The sequence below is a fragment of the Astyanax mexicanus genome, chromosome 13 (assembly GCF_023375975.1).
Source record: "Astyanax mexicanus isolate ESR-SI-001 chromosome 13, AstMex3_surface, whole genome shotgun sequence".
Taxonomy (NCBI): Eukaryota; Metazoa; Chordata; class Actinopteri; order Characiformes; family Acestrorhamphidae; genus Astyanax; species Astyanax mexicanus.
In genome coordinates, this window is record NC_064420.1 from 45,002,651 (window position 1) to 45,016,168 (window position 13,518).

At 35.1% G+C, this 13,518-nt stretch overlaps 1 protein-coding gene across 2 annotated transcripts in view; it reads right to left on the reverse strand.

Annotated features, from left to right (window-relative positions):
- dgkaa (diacylglycerol kinase, alpha a) overlaps positions 1 to 9,479 on the reverse strand; it is an 84,579-nt gene extending 75,100 nt beyond the window's left edge. The window contains exon 1 of one of the 2 annotated variants that reach the window (XM_049462908.1): positions 9,269 to 9,479. The gene's annotated coding sequence lies outside the window, so the exon portion shown is untranslated. The remainder of the gene's footprint in view (positions 1 to 9,268) is intronic. The other variant, XM_022676828.2, reaches the window with a different exon arrangement.
- Between the last annotated feature and the right edge of the window lie 4,039 nt (positions 9,480 to 13,518).

Sequence of the window (13,518 nt, forward strand, 5' to 3'; positions counted from 1 at the left end):
GCTTTCAGTCTCTGAGGCATGGACTTGATGAGTGACAAACAGTATTCTGCATCAATTTGGTGCCAACTCTCTTTGATAGCAGTTGCCAGATCAGCTTTGCAGGTCGGAGCCTTCTTGTGGACCATTTTTTTCAATTTCCACCACAGGTTTTCAATTGGGTTGAGATCTGGACTATTTGCAGGCCATGACATCGACTGAATGTGTCTTTCTCCAAGGAATGCCTTCACTGTTTTTGCCCTATGGCACGATGCATTGTCATCTTGGAAAATTATTTCATTATCTCCAAACATCTGTTCAATTGAAGGGATGAGAAAACTGTCCAAAATGTCAATGTAAACTTGTGCATTGATAGAAGAATTAACCACAGTCATCTCCCCAGTGCCTTTGCCTGACATGCAGCCCCATATCATCAAGGACTGTGGAAATTTGGTTGTTTTCTTCAGGCAGGCCTCTTCATAAATCTCACTGGAACGGCACCAAACAAAAGTTCCAGCATCATCACCTTGTCCAATGCAGATTCTTGACTCATCACTGAAGATAACTTTCATCCAGTCATCCACAGTCCATGATTGCCTCTCCTTAGCCCACTGCAGTCTTGTTCTTTTATGTTTAGGTGTCAATGATGGTTTTCTTTTAGCTTTCCTGTATTGAAATCCCATTTCCTTTAGGCGATTTCTTACGGTTCGGTCACATACATTGGCTCCAGCTTCTTCCCATTTATCTGTTTAGTTGTACTTTTTCGGTTTTCAAGACAAATGGCCTTAAGTTGCTTGTCTTGACGCTTTGATGTCTTTCTCGATCTACCAGTACGCTTGGCTTTAACAACCATTCCATGCTGTTTGTATTTGGTCCATATCTTGGATACAGCTGACTGTGAACAGCCCACATCTTTAGCAACCATGCGTGAAGAGTTACCTTCTTCAAGAAGTTTCACAATCCTCTCTTTTGTTTCAAGAGACATTTCTCTTGTTGGAGCCATGGTTCTTGCCACTCTAATTCGTCCAGCAGCCCTCCAAGGTGTCATGACTGCAGGTGTTTTTAACTGCAGACTAACGAGCAGATCTAATCTGAGGCAGGTGTCCATTTAGGGAAAGGAAATTGACTGGGTGTGTCCTTATTTTCTACCTTCAATTTGAGTGATTCCATACTTTTTTCCTCAGAATTGAGTGATTCCATATTTTTTCCCTGTGGTTGGTCAATAAAAGTAACATTCACTGACTTCCACAATGTTTTTTCTTCATTTCTTTGAGTGTTCCTGAAAGCCAACAAGTTGCACTTTGGAATGACCTTATTATTGTATCATGTTTTTGATCAGAGTTTGTTTTACAGAATGAAATGTCTGAAGGAGTGCTCATCCAAGACTGGTGATTCCATACTTTTTGCCAGGGGTTGTAGAGCATTCAAAACCAAACCAGTTTAAATTACTGTTTACATCTTCACCATTTAATTACACATTGCAGATTTTGCGGGGAAAAGGAAAGCAAGTGGAATTCGCCTTTAAGTTCTGCCTCTGAGTAAACGACATTGTTTCACGGTCAAATAATTCACTTAAGCTCAAGCTGAACGGAAAACTGGCAAGGCTGCCTCTGCTACCAGCTTAATTACATTTCCTAAGTCTCTATTACATGTTCCCCTCAGTTTATACTTAAACCACTTCATGAAAACTGAATGGAGGCTTTATTTAAGGTCTAACACACTGACAAAACTACACTGACATGCCAAATGTCACGCAGCAGGAACCTGCAATGCATCTCTATGATTTTTGCCACATTGTGTAAAATGTACCATCCATCTGCACCAAATATCAGTCCTCACTCAAACTCCTATAATGCATAATTCACGTCACCTTGCTTCAATTACAAGATAACACCTCAAGACATATGTAGGTGTGGGCATTCTCAAGCTGTCCCATATTGCTGTGCCATGACTTTTGGCATGTCAGTGTATAAGGCTATTAAAGTATTATGTAGTATTATGACTAAATGACAGCATCATCTGTTCCATAAGTTTAAGACTAGGGCTGCAACAATTAATCTATTACATAGATTAATAGTAGGGGTGGGCGATATGGTCTTAAAATAATATCACAATATTTCATGGTATTTTCGCGATAACGATACTCTTGGCAATATGACAAACCACTGAATAAAAAAAAAACAAATCACTACTACACTACTACTATACGATATGATATGACACCCCTAACTGAGATATAAAAAAAACAAAATTTTTTATCAGATTTGTAACAGAAGTCAATGATCCAGAATGTCATGATACTTATAATAATGCACTCCAAATATCTCCATATATCCAGGATTAAAGTAAAATAAATGATACTGGACAGACATAATATCTAGTCTCTATTAGATATATAATGGGAAATGAGAACAGTGATTTTTTCTTTTGCTAAAAACAGTAAAAAAAAAAAAGTAGTACCCTGATGTGATAATGAGGGGTGGGTGATACTGCACGATATTTCAATATTGGCCAAGATATTCGAAAAAAATGTCGATATTATCGTGTACAATATGATACAGAACATCCCTAATTAATAGATCTATTATTAAAATAGTTGGCAACTAATTTAATAATCGATTAGTTGAGTCCACGTTGAGTGGAAAGACACAGCTGTCTGTTCCACATTAAATGCAGCTTCAGCTTTCTAATAATACATTTAAAGCCGTCTTCAAGGTCTTTTCTAACTCGTTGCGTGGAAGTGTTTCAGAATCACAGAGAAGTGTATAATTACATTACTTACACTGTTATTGTGTTATTAAATAAAGATAATAATACAATTAATGTAACTCCCAAGTCTCAATTCTTCATGTAAACACTAATATTTTAATAAGGGTAGCTTGTCTTTAATTGCAACATTATTTCTTTTACATCTTTCATATCTGAACAATATCTGGTCAGACATATTAAAAATATATTAAATAAATTGTACCAATAAATACATTTCTTATTCATCAACAGATTAATCGATTATCAAATTAATTGTTAGCTGCAGCCCTATTTAAGACTATGCCTTGAACACTTCTGAACACAAATTGTATTAATACACATATTAGTTACAATTATTTAAAACAACATACACACACATATTGATTTTATGCTCCACTCATTTAGGCCTACTGTACACTGCATCACACATGCAGGCTAACTGGACAGGGACAGGTTTAGCTCTCATATAGTGGCTCTAGCCTATCTAATCTTGATGTGTACCAGTGGTTTGTATCTTGTGGTAAACCCCTTTTGAGGTCAGGCTGTCGTATTCATCTCAACATGGTCGTCTCTGACACATCTTCAACAGCGTCTTTGATCAGCTCAGCATAATTCTTTCTTTGTGACTGAGACCCCGATTACACTTGGTCAGTTCTGAAGTGTGTGCAAATTTAGACAAAATTCAGTACTAGTCAAAAGTCTTAAATCCAAACCTTTAAATTCAGTGTTTTTCATTATTTTTAAATGTTCTGAAGTCTAGATTAATAATAAAGTAATTCCAGTTATAAAGCAAAAATATGGAATTATTTAGAAAACTGTTAAACAAATCAGACTATGTTTTATGTTTTTGTTTCTTCAAAGTAGTCACATTTTGCTTTAGATGACATCTTGGCTGGATTTTCTCATAACGGGAGATCAAAAAAATACTGGAAATGAATGGTCAGATTGTTGTTTCAAGAAGCATATTTTACATCACTGATAAAATCTGATCAAACTTCATTAATAGTCTGTAGCACTTCGATCAATAATCCTCAAAAAACATGATTTCTCTGCTTGTCCTGGCTACTGCACTTGCGCAGATCTCCACATCAATGAGGGGGCTTCCCCACTATCCCACTAACCTGCAAGCTGATTATGACAAGATATCTTTTGTGTTAAAGGACAGAGTTTTCACCATGATTAGTGCTATGGGAAATCCCATTTCATTTTGCATGCAGTGGCTGTTTAGACTCTTTATTAATAATGTCTCTAACTCAAACCACTTCAGAAAATGCATTTGATTCAAGCTATAGCAGTGAAAACAAGTCCATCTCTTCAACATGCATTCAACAACCAAACCCCCGCCCAGTACATCCAAAACACCAGTATTATTAAATTGTATTTAAATATGTTCTATTGTGATAAATATTAATATCAAATTATTGTCCAGTTCCACGTCATTTTAACATCTTTTTATCTGTGTTTTATCTGTTTTTAGATTAAGAAGTGGGCGTACTGATGGTTATATTTCATATCTGTGGGGCTGAAACTGCTCATTCAGGATTTATGAGACAGTTCAGGTTTCTGTACTGTCTGCAGCTCGGCTGCACTGCTTTATAAGATCCCACTTCTGCGCAAGGACACTGTAATCTTTACACTCTGCTCCCAAAACACAATATGCTGCACACTATTCTTAGTCGTACCCAGATGAAGTTAGGGTGAAAGAGTGAAACCAGAAAAAGGAAGTGAGCTCCCTGCAAAACACCATTACACGTAACATGTTTTTGTGTATACGGTTAAAAATAAAAAAAACATAATGCATTAAAACAGGATATTATACCAAAAGTCAATGGGTTCATAGCTGAGAAATAAACACAAATATGTGCTGTACCTAATTAGAAGCTCCTCTGGAGACACTGGGGGTTTGAAGACTCTTGGGGGTTTCTTAATCCTGCACCGTAACTCCAATTTTAGAAGTATAATAAGATCATGTCCAGCCTCAAGCAAGTAGGAAGGACAGTGATTATCGTCCCAAATAACCCATTGCAAAAAAAAAAGAAAAAGCGAGTCTGATTTTCCATTGTGCCATTTGGGTAATGTGGTTAGTTTTAGGCCTTTACAGCTCAGTGTTATTCCTGAGGACGGTTTTCCATTCCGCAGAGCCGGAGAGGTATAAACGGGGGAGATTCCGTAAGGGAGGGAAATCACTCTTTATTGACCAGCCAAATGTGCGAGGTCAGGATTTCCTCAACGAGACAAGCGAGAGGACGCTCATCATCAGGCCTTTATTTAGGCGAGCTAAACACGCTCATAATATCTCTGAAAGCTTTCCAGAGCCTTAAACGTGTCAGAGAAGGCAAAGAGGAGCATAAACACTCAGCAAGAATGAAGCAGACCAGGCGTACAAACGACACATTCCTTCCATCACTGTCGTAAGAGATGTTTTAAATGACAACAAGTGCAAAAAAAAAAAAAAGGGAAAGTCATAGACATGCATTTTATATTTTTATAAATATAAAAGTCAATGACTGGAGTATTAGAGTGAAGTATGAATGATATTGGGCAGAATAAACGTTCCTTTGGTAGTTTATGTCGAGGAAATTGTGACCAGTACCAATTCACATCAAGCAGCAAAACTGTTGCAGAATTACATATACAGCTCTGGAAAAAATTAAGAGACCAGGTTTATGTTTGAGTAAAATGAACATTGTTGTTTTATTCTATAAACTACAGACAACATTTCTCCCAAATTCCAAATAAAAATATTGTCATTTAGAGCGTTTATTTGCAGAAAATGAGAAATGGCTGAAATAACTAAAAAGATGCAGAGCTTTCAGACCTCAAATAATGGAAAGAAAAAAGTTAATACTCATTCATAAAGTTTTAAGAGTTCAGAAATCAATATTTGGTGGAATAACTCTGGTCTTTAATCACAGTGTTCATGCATCTTGGCATATTCTCCTCCACCAGTCTTACACACTGCTTTTGTATAACTTTACTTGGATGTCTTTACTCCTAGTGCAAAAATTCAAGCAGGTCAGTTTGGTTTGATGGCTTGTGATCATCCATCTTCCTCTTGATTATATTCCAGAGGTTTTTAATATGGTAAAATTAAAGAAACTCATCACTTTTAAGTGGTCTTTTTACACACTGAAATTCCTCCTGATTGCTTCAAATATTCAAAGATATTATGGACTGTATAGGGAGAAATATGCAAATCTTTTCCCTTTTTTTTTGAGGAACGTTGTTTTTGCCCATCTTTGCTCCTCATAGACTTAGCATTCCATGGATACTGCTTTCATACCAATGGTTTGTTTGCATGGGCCATTCTAGACTATTACAAAAGCCACCGGTCACAGTCATTACCACCCACTGCTCTGTCCACTGTGGGTGGTAATATTGGCCTTCTAAGAGATATTCCCTTCGCACTTTAACTTCAGAAACGGAATAACCATCCATCTAGCACCTTCTATAATTGATGTCACCTTATCATGAGCCTCACTCACAAGATAACAACTCACAACTTACACACGTGTGGGCATTCCCAAGCCATTCCCTGATGAAAGATTTCATGTACAATTGAAATACAGTGTATATTGCAGTAAACTGTTGAAAAAGAGGTATTAAATAAGTGAAATGTCACAATGTCTGTAAGCAGCCTGGCCAAAAAGGTGTCAAAGCGGAGGAGTAGGAAGACGACGACTCTGAAACTTTCACCGCTGAACTCAGTGATTGACTCAGACATCCTGCTGATCTGTGTGCTATTACAGCTCTGAGGAAGACCAGCTTAATAACAGCCATACGCTCTATACATAGATTCAGCTCGACGGAATATAACACACAAACTTACGCAATCTCTCCATCTCCCGCGGAGATAAAGATCTGAAGCTTTCTCTTTATTACTATTTACGACAACATGGCATTTAGAGGCATATCGTATCGTACACAAAGATATCGGCAAAAAACTCCACATTGTTATATTGTGATATTATTGAAAACAAGAATATTTACAGTATTTACATGGAAATGTTTGTTTGTAGTTTATATACATGCCCAAAATATGCTACACTTTATTTTCGTGGTAGATTTTTGTTGCTAAATTACTTTATTTTTCTTGCATTTTTACTATACACAAAATCAGAGTTTTGGTAAGTTACTGTTAATGAAACTTTTACAACTTTTTTTTTTTAAACATATGATACGCTCATAATACTACATTATATTCAAGTAATAAATGAATAAAAAACTTAATTGTTTAAATTATTTTGTTGCAGTAGTATAGTCTCGAATAAAAAAGTTTTTTTTTTATATCATTATAGAACATCATTATCACAATATTGTGATATTATTTTAGGGCCACCCCAATGGCCTTTTAAATAATTTAACAATATTTTGATCATTTATCGTATTGACATAAATGTACTTGTATCATAACAGCCATATTGATGATAATATCATCAGTACTTAAAGGACATCGACCTGACTGCACATTTCCTTAAAGAAAGTATTCATAAAATCCTGTTTATTTCGATGATGGTCCGCAAAAATTAAATTAATAACAACTGTACTATTCATAAAAAAGTATTTACTAGCAGAATAGCAGAATCTGCCACTGATAAACGTCAAAATACAATAAATACTGTGTATCGTGAAAATATCTTTAAGTATTGTGATACAATATATTTACGTATATTGTGATATAGATTACTGCGATATCGTTTAGCCCTATGTTATCATGATAATATTTTAGCTGTCATGCTGTCACTTATGGCTTTTTGATGTTTGAATCTGGCAGCTGTTCTTCACACTGCATTAAAATTTGTGATGAACAGAACAAAAGTTATGAAGTTGTGAATATAATCATCTAGAAACTTGATGTTTTAATTATAATGCACTATTATTTATATTTAAAAAAAAGTTTAACATGTTTTTTTATTTCTTAAATTAGCTACTACTTATTTTTTCTAAATATAAATAAATTAATCTTCAAGCTCCAATACTGTTCTGTACATATTTGTAACACTAGCAGTGTTCTGACTTCACGACTGCAGTCTATTTTTCAATGGTTGGCTTTTTCCCCCCACATGTAAAAAGATCAGATAAATATGCTACTATGGGTGTGATGAGACACTTATCTCACAAGACAAGACGAGACACGATATTTGGTTCACGAGACAAGGACAAGGCAAGATTTTAACAATATATATATTGTTTAATTTCAAATTTAAAATATATAATTGAAAATATTTTATTTCACTGAAACTCATCAGCAAATGCAGATGAATATGAATTTTATTAACCTTGTAATAGATTTCAATACATTTTATTTCAATTTTAAATATTTTTTGATTTATCATATGCAGTAAAAGACAGAACAAAAAGAGAGATCTTGCCAAAGTATCACAGTATCACAATACCGGTAAAGACGACAATATATTGCCCAGCCCTACAGCAGTTCACATAACACTCGTATTTGCTCTTACTTTCCACTGAACGCCTCTACAGCAAATCCCTGCGTTCATTTAGCTACCCCAACCAGAACCAGCACAGAACCAGCACAGCCGAGCCCAACACCACTTCACGACTCTCTGCAGCTCCACACACACACACACACACACACACACACACACACACATAGTGCTCTGAGATCCATAAAACAACATTAACACTGCAGCAGGTAAGAAAAAAGGTATATACAGCTCTGGACATAAATAAGAGACCATTTCAGTTTCTGAATCAGTTTCTCTGATTCTGCTATTTATAACTATATGTTTGAGTAAAATGAATATTGTTGTTTTATTCTATAAACTACAGACAACATTTCTCCTAGATTCCAAATAAAATTATTGTGATTTAGAGTATATATTTGCAGAAAATGAGAAATTGCTGAAATAACAAAAAAGATGCAGCGCTTTTAGACATCAAATAATGCAAAGAAAAAATGTTCATATTCATAAAGTTTTAAGAGTTTTCATGCATCTTGGCATGTTCTCCTCCACCAGTCTTACACACTGCTTTTGGATAACTTTGTGCCACTCCTGGTGCAAAAATTCAGGCAGTTCAGCTTAGTTTAATGGCTTGTGATCATCTATCTTCCACTTGATTATATTCCAGAGGTTTTTCAATTTGGTAAAATCAAAGAAATTCATAATTCCCAATCTTTCAATTAAAATCTTTTCATTTAAAATTACAATAATGTTGTTTATCGCAATCATTTCTAGGACAAAAGCAAACAGTAGAAGTAGTAGTATTTTTTTATGGGTCTCGAAAAAAGATCTTGCCAAAGTATCGCAGTATCGTGATATTGCGGTATATCGCGGTATGGAATTAACGATATATCGCCAAGCCTTACAGCGGTTCACATAACACTCGTATTAGCTCTTACTTTCCACTGCGTTCATTTAACTACCCCAACCAGAACCAGCACAGCTGAGCCCAACACCACTTCACTACTCTCTGCAGCTCCACATACACACGCACACACACATACACACAAACACATACAGTAACACACACACAGAGCACGCTGAGCTCCATAAAACAGCGGTAACAGCAGAACACTTACCCTGATTTAGCGGCAGCCCGGGCCGGTCCTCTGAGAGCTGACAGCGGGGAGAGTTCAGCCGGAGCGGCGGAAAGTACACGATCAGCCCGGAGACTGGGAGAGAGAGAAAGACTGATAGAGAGAGAGACAGACAGAGAGAGAGAGAGAGAGACAGACAGAGAGAGAAACGTTCAGTTCTGTGTCTGTGTGTGTAGTCCACACAGAATGGCGTGAAAAAACACTGACTGTCAAACACGCCCAGCTCGACACTCCCAAGTAGAAGCACCGCCTCGAAAACTAACAGCAGAAAGGAAAGCTCTGCTCAGCTCTGAACAGCATTACAGCTACCAAACACTGCCTATAACTGCACTACTGAGAGAGGATTCCCCAGTTCCTCTTTACTGACAACAAAAATATCTCAAAATCACTTAATTTATGGTTAGTGTAACGTTTATCAGTTTAATTTTCTGACCGCTTGAGGCTAAATGCAAAAACTGTAAAATTGGGTGCAAAAACTTTAACATTTAACTTTTCAACATTATTTAAGTTTTCCCCCATTTTTAAAATAATGTTTAGTTTTCATTCTCTGCCACTTATAATCAAAATTTTAGGAGAAAAAAATGTTTTTATTTTATTTTTTGATTTTTCCATTTTTGCATCTTGTATAGGGTTGCCACCGCCCTGTAAAATACAGAACATCCTTTATTTGGCAATTCAATTTTGCATCCCTTGCTTAACCAAAATGCGAAGAGATTTGTTTTTAATATATGTATATATGTATAATCAATTTATTTGGTGGGCATCCCTTATTTTCAGTTCTTTTTTCTATTATTTTCCCCCTATTTTTTCTCTTCTTCCCAATTTACACGGCCAATTACCTAACCCACTCATTAGGACTCCTCCTATCACTAGTGATGCCCCAACACAAGGAGGGTGAAGACTAACACATGCCTTCTCTGATACAGGTGAAGTCAGACTCCGTCTCTTTTAGAACTGCTGCTGAATTCCGATACATCAGCTCACAGACGCCTTGTGCTGATCGACATCACCCTATAAGTGATGAGGGGGAAGAGCTTGTGCTCTCTCAGGGCTCCAGCAGCTGATTGCAAGCTGCATGAACAGCATTCGAATCAACAATCTCCTGATCATAGTGGCAATGCTTAGGCCGCTTGACCATTTGGAGCCCCACCTTATTTTCACTTCTGAAAGGTGGCAACCCTAATCTTGTAACAAAAATTTGTTGGATTATACCATTCATTACACCATTCTTGGTCATGCACAAACACACACAAGCTGTTGAGTGTGGAATATGAAGCTACACTGGTGTTTATTTTCTCCATTATCGAACCTTAGTTAAACTCAGTAATTAATTGACATATTGCATATTTTAGTTTAAAAAGCATTAAAACTATCCGAGATATTATAATACATTAAATCTACCCTGAGGTAGTTTTAGGCATTTTTTTAAACTGCCATAAGAAATTGGCTGAGCTAAGCCTTTATGCCTCCATGTCAGTTTTTAAATGCATGTTTGTGAATAACCTGAACTTTAAGTCTATAATTAGCTAGGCTGCTAAAAAAAAAGGTATAACTATGTTAAGATTATTAAATTAAATTAATTAAATTATAATTTTTTAAAGATAAAACGTCAAATAAACAGTGATTAAACATAAGACATTTTAAATTACAATAAGAAACAAGCTATGCTAATGTTCATGCTTCTATATCAGTCTTTAAAAGCTGTTTCTGAATAAGCTGAACTTTATGAAACGATAGCTAGCTGTGCTAAATTTGACAATATAGCTAAAGTTTTAGCTAAAGCTATTCTAGCTAGCAACCCAAGTATCCCTATTTACTATAATTTAACAAAATATTAGCTAAAATGATAATAAACATTAATAGACATTCATTAAATAGAATACTTTGAAAAAAAATAAGCTATGATAACTTTTGACTTTGAAGCTAAATTGGCTAGTTAACTTAGCTAGGTAACGTAGCTAACTAAAGAAGCTATAGCTAGCTATGCTAAATTTGACAATTGACAATTTCACAAGATATATATCAAATAAAAATAAGATATACAAAATGCTAAAGCTTTCATGTCAGTCTTTAAAATGCCTGTTTTGAAAAAAACTGATCTTTAAAAGACTATAGTTTGCTATGCTAAATTTTACAACACAGCTAACTGCTATGGACATGTATTAGTTAAAGCCATATTAGCAAACCCTAAGTGAGCCTATTTACCATAAATTAAAAAACAGTAACTAAAATGATATGAAACGTTTAAAAGACACTGATTAAACAAAATATTTTACCATATGAAATAAGCTATGCTAAGTGTTCATGCTTCCATATCAGTCTTTTAAAAAAATGTGAACAACCCGAACCTAAATTAAGTAACGTTAATTAACATATCTATTCTCAAGATTAAACATCAAATAAACATAGATTAAACATACAATTTTAAATTACCATGAAAAATAAGCTATGTTAAGTGTTCATACTTCCATACCAGTCTTTAAAATGCCTGTTTTGAAAAAACTGATCTTTAAAAGACTATAGTTTGCTATGCTAAATATGACAACACAGCTAACTGCTATGGACATGATTGCTAAACCATAATTGAACAAAATAGTAGCCAAAAAATGATAATAAACGTTAAGACATTGTTTAAACATAAAACTTTACCATAAGAAATAAGCTATGCTAAGTGTTCATGCTTCCAGACCAGTCTTTAAAAAGTCTGTTTGTGAATTTTAGGTCTATATTAGCTAGGTTGCTAACGATGTTATAGCTAGCTATGCTAAATTTGACAAAACAGCTAGCTAACTGCTATGGATATGTATTAGCTAAAGCCATATTAGCAAACCCTAAGTGTCCTTATTTAACATAATTGAACAAAAAATTTTTTTAAGATAAAACGTCAAGTAAATATTAAATAAACATAAGACTTTTTAAATTATTATAAGAAATACAGCTCTGGAAAAAATAAGAGACCACTTCAGTTTCACGTCAGATTTTGCTATTTATAGATATATGTTTGAATAAAATGAACATTGTTGTTGTATTCTATTAGCTACGATCAACATTTCTCCCAAATCCTGAAAAATATATTGTTATATATAAAATTATATATATAATATAATTTTAGTTTAGAGCATTTATTTGCAGAAAATTAGAAATTGAGAAAACAAAGAGGCTTTTAGACCTCAAATAATGTAAAGAAAACATGTTCATATTAATAGTTGTAAGAGTTTAGAAATCAATATTTGGTGGAATAATCCTGGTGCAAAAATTCAAGCAGTTCAATTTGGTAAAATTTAAGAAATGTATTATTTTTAAGTGGTCTCTTTTTTTAAGATCAGAAGGACCCAGTTAGTGCAAAGACAACATTTTTGCTTTCTACAGTAAATAAATAAACTAGTTTCAAACATCAAATTGGATGAGAATTTTTACCTGGCCCATGTTTCTGTCTGGACTGGCAGTAGAAACTTCTGATTGGGATTCCTGTTATCTTGTTTTCAATCAATTGAATGTAATGTAATTTGACCACTCAATGATACATTCTGTGTCTTCATATGAGGTTAAAGGGTCAATGTTTTGAGTATCAGCATGAGAATCAGAAACGTAATGTTTCCATATAAGGATGCAGAGTCTTAAGAGAATATATTAATGCTGTTATAAGATGTCATGAGCAAATTAATCAAATTCTTGTGCATGCAATGTGAGGTTTGTAAAAGCTTTGTATAAGCAAATGAAGCAATACTGCATATTTCTTCTCGCAGACCTTGAGTTTGCAGTTCCAGCACAATAATCAATAAATCAATAGTGTGGATCTTCTTGACAGGCCTCTGCCAATATGTTGACTGACTGCAGGCAGAAGTGTGGCCCGGTGGAGATCACACGGCACCGGCATTCCAGTCCACACTGCCACAAAAGGCAGGATTAAAATGGCTTGCTCCATTTGAGTATAGGCAGGCCAAAGCAAATACCAAACAAGAGGGGATTATGCTTGTTTGTGTGTGCAAAAAGTGAAGCTGCGAGATGAGGAATTGAATAAAAGCGCGTGCAGAAAGCAATCAGAAAAGCCCAACGTGTGTATAAATGCTATTGGCTTAAGGCTTAGAGGGTGAAGGCTTGTCTGAAATATTATTTTCAGTGTAGATACAATGCAGTGAACGATATATGAGCAGGATCTTCTTATAAAAAAAAAATAGATGCAGACAGCTTAGGAAAACGCTAAAGCAGCACTTTAGTGCCATGTTGTGGTA